Source organism: Eptesicus fuscus, chromosome 5 (assembly GCF_027574615.1).
Source record: "Eptesicus fuscus isolate TK198812 chromosome 5, DD_ASM_mEF_20220401, whole genome shotgun sequence".
Lineage (NCBI taxonomy): Eukaryota > Metazoa > Chordata > Mammalia > Chiroptera > Vespertilionidae > Eptesicus > Eptesicus fuscus.
Window position 1 is genome coordinate 29,658,770 of NC_072477.1, and position 4,231 is coordinate 29,663,000.

General features: G+C 50.3%; 1 long non-coding RNA gene across 1 annotated transcript; it reads right to left on the reverse strand.

Annotated features, from left to right (window-relative positions):
* Window positions 1–425: 425 nt before the first annotated feature.
* LOC114230610 (uncharacterized) lies at window positions 426–2,564 on the reverse strand. Its single transcript, XR_003616539.2, has 3 exons — window positions 2,392–2,564; window positions 1,485–1,607; window positions 426–550 (listed from the first exon to the last, which is right to left on the reverse strand). It is a non-coding gene; the product is annotated as an uncharacterized LOC114230610 (long non-coding RNA).
* Window positions 2,565–4,231: the final 1,667 nt, after the last annotated feature.

Below are 4,231 nucleotides of genomic sequence, written 5' to 3' on the forward strand. Positions count from 1 at the left end.
TAGAGTATGAATTCCTGAGATTTAGGGGTTTATCTGTTACTGTAACTAGCATTACCTTATCTAATACATACAATGACTCATTGTGCAAAGATTCCTAACTGCAGGTTATGTTTTGTCCCCCAAAACATAACTTTTTGTTTGTTGGTTTGTTAATCCTCACCCGAGGATATTTTTTCCACTGATTTTTAGAGAGAGTGGAAGAGATGGGGCGAGACACACAGAGAAAAACTTCGGTTGTGAAAGAGACACATCGATTGGTTGCCTCCCACAGGTCCCCTGACCAGGGCCAGGAATCGAGCCTGCAACCTAGGTACATACCCTTGACCGGAATCAAACCCAGGACCCTTTCGTCTGCAGGCCAACTCTACCCACTGAGCAAAACCGCGTGGGGTACCCAAAACATCACTTTGACAATAAAAGTTTCATACAACATATATTGCTTGGCCGGAGGTTACTAGTCATGTTTCTCAACTCTAGTCTCAGAAAGAAAAGGACTTTTCTTCTGAGGCTTTTCCATCACAAAGTCCGCCACATCGACAGTGTAGACCACCTGTCAGGAAGCCACAAGAAAGACACAACTTTCACTTCCTGTTCTGAGAGAATGAAATCATTCTAAAAAACTATCTGTGCACAGGAAATATCTGACGAGGCTCTTGGATTTGTTCCTTATCACAGGCTGAATTGCGTCCCCCACCCCAAATTCATATATTGAAGTCCGTCCTAACCCCTCATCCCTCAGAATGGGACTGAATGTATTTGGGGAGTGAGGGCCTTGAAGGAGGTAATGGAGGTAAAGCGAGATCATACGGGTGGGCCCTAATCCAGTGTGACTGGTGTCCTTCTCAGAAGAGGAGATAAGGACACAGACAGGCACATAACATTTGAATGTGAAGAAAATGCGAACATGAAGATGGCCAGGTACCAGGCAAGAGAACACAGAAAAAGCCAACACCTTGATTGTGGACTTTCAGCCTCCAGAAGCGTGAGAAAATAAATCTCTACTGATAAGCCACCCAGTCTATGGTACTTGGTTATGGCAGCCCGAGCAAACTAATACAGTCATGACGGTGGGGTCCGGGCCACCACGGACAACCTGAAATGGTGCCGTGCGTCATTTTGGGTTAACACGAACTACCATCAGCATCGTCTCCTTTGGTCCCCAATCCCAATTCACACAAGTCTCTGACAACTTGCCCTCTGCCCTCTTTCCTTGTCATTTCTGAGTCTCTTTCCCCCTTTCTCTATATCCCAGAGAGAGAAGAGAAAAAGGATGTGAATGGAGGACAGTACTGAGAAGATGGTGCAGGGGGTCTGCCTGTTTCTTCTAATCCCAAGATAAGGTGGAAACCCTCTGCGAGGTGAGGACATCGCTTACCGCCCCCCAGAGTAGGAAACACGGGAATGAGTCTAGAAGGGGCACAGGGTTTTGCTAATGAGGAGTCCCAGGGTCTGACTATGCTGAGTCTCGGCAGTGAGCTGCCTACCGGTTCATCTCTCCAGTTATTCAGCTGTTGCTATGGTAGATCCCACAGTGGTGCTCTTGCTGGGAGCATGCTCAGTGTGGCTGGGCTGGCGGCGGCAGGGAGCAGGGGCAGGCACTGGTCTCCCTGGTGAAAGAATCAGAATAATGTAATTGGGAGACTGATTCTTGGAGGCTTCTTGTGGGAGAGACATCCAGCAACCATTCCTCAGATGTCTCCCCAGTTCTACTAAAATCTGCCCCGGGTCCAAGCTGACCTCAACTGGGGAGGATGCCCAAATGTCCCACTGAGTGACTGAGGTAAGGGGGTGATGCAGTTGGGTATTTCATTTACAAAGACCCTGGCAAAAACAAACTTGGTTGTCTCCAGTAAGCGTATGTGGTTCTTTTGTTAACACTGTCCTACAATCTCGGTTCCAACATCTCACAGCGTGTGTACATATGTGCACACGTGCGCACACACGAGAAAGAGAGAAAAATCCCCGTATGATGGCTCTTTAGAACCATCTTTCAAGTAGCTGAGCCAGGATGAAAATGGAAAATCTAGAAGCTTGGACTTCTAGACTGTTCCTTTACCTATGTTCTAGATCACCCGTTTATTGTGAAAGGATACAGCTCAGGAACAGCCGGACAGAAGAAAGGCATTGGGGCAAGGTGTGGGGAAAGGATGTGCCCTCCCCCTACCCCCCCACCCCCCACCGCCCACCACTCCCTTCTTAAGCAATGTAAGCTACTGAATTTGAGATGAGCCCAGAATGATGAAATATCCTCCTTTTTTTCCTTTTTTTTTTTTATGAGTCTGGGCATTGGTTTCCCTGGATTTGTTCAGGAAATCTCACTTCCTTTCCTGTCTTGCCTAGGGAAAGCCATTTCCTTCAAAGTGACGTTTCTTTCTTAGACTAAGAACTCACCTCCGTGGGCAACTTCTTTCCTGTTTCCCCAGACAGAGGCAAGCAGAGAGCCACGAATGGTCCCAGTACGAGGCCTGTGGAGAGCATTGACCGTGACGGGGCCGATCAATGGGAAGGCCTCTGCGGGCCCAGGCGGGGTCAGGCTGAGTGGAACCTGCCCTCAGTACTGTGTCTGGGCCTGTGGAGGAAAATCACAGCAGGACAGGCCTGAGTCTGGGAAACATCCCTGGCCAGCTGGGGGCTATATTTACCACCCACATATGCACAGGGAAAACATTACAGGGTGTGTTTTCCTCTTGGCATTTCTTGCGTACTGTGTCAAGTACTCTGCTAAGTCCTTTCCACAAATTATTTTATTTTATCTTTCCAACCATCCTGTGACGATATCCTATTTTACAGATGAGGAAACTGAGGCACAAGCGTTCAGTAACATGCTCAAGGTTGCATAACTGGTGAATGGAGGAGCTTGGGCGAAACCCAAGGATGCCCAGCAGCAGAGCCCTCCGCATGCACGGAGTCCAGAGAAGAGAAGCACACCCGGAAATCTTAATGGAATCCACAGGATCGGTTTCCTTAGATTTTAATGTAATCAAAATAGCTTTCAAATTCAAGATTTTTGTCTCCCTTTTTATTATAAATTTTGGCACTTTGCCTGAAATAGAACTCTTCAAGTAAATGGACTGAGTGCTTTGCATGACCTACTCCTGAAAAACACATTCTCCGTCCAATACTCAGCCTGAAAAGTCAGGCACACACTTTTTCATCACTTTTTAAAGATCGAATGGGCCAGACTCCCCTAACACTCATTCTGAGGAATAGGCAATTTTCTAGACTCCAGAGAACATTTATTTGCCTCCTTCCAGTGCTAACATATTCAGCGGCAGTAAATTAGATCTTGAAAGAGGCCCATTCATTCCTTGGTGCCATTATGTACACTAGCAGAAATACTCAGTGGCTTGAAATAATGTATTGGCATCCTGCGCGCCTACCCTGAGCAGCTTAGACCCAAAACAGAGACTTTTTTTTGCCTGCACAACACTTCCAAAGGATTTTGCATTTGGGAACGTTTTTATGATCATCTATCTTTTCGGCCTGGTGAAGGAGGTCAGCAATGTTCCCCGTTTAAAGGACAACTGGGATGGGGGAGGACGGCGGAGGGCAGGCACAGTCACACAGGGTTATGGGCAAGCCGGATGGCAGCCAGGGAGAATTCTAGCAGCACTCTCGAGTGTTCTGGAGATCCCAGCTTCAAGTGTTTGAATGCAGACCCTGGGCCTTCCCCGGGATGAACCCAGGTGAGGCCCAACCACTGGGCTCCTTCACCCCCACCCACCCCCCCAGCCCCACTAACCCCTCAACAACCCCCCACCCCCCCCCACACACCCACACACACATACACACACCACCACCACCACCACCACCACCACCACCACCACCACCAGGCTGCTGCTGGGGCGGGAAGCTGGGGGTGGGCGTAAGGCGGAGTTGGCAGGTTGGCAGGACCAGGTTCGGGATGTGATTTTTTTGGGGAAAAAGATGAGACCTAAAAGCCGTTTGGTAGAGGTGGGCTGGATGGGAGCTCCCTCCAACTCACCCATGCAAAATGTCCGCAGAAAAACAAAAATGTTTCCCGGGGGAGTCTAGTTCCCGGCACAAAGGGGGTGGGAGGGGGTGGGAGGGGGTTGGGGGAGTTGGGCCCCCCCACCCCCCGGGCCGCGCACCCCGCGGGAGGGGAGCGCGCACCGGCCTCGCCCCCGCCGCGGGGTCGCCGCTCGCCGCGTGCTCTCCGCGCGCTCCCCGCCCCCTCCCTCTCCCCGCGGCGGCGCAGGGGCAGGGGCGG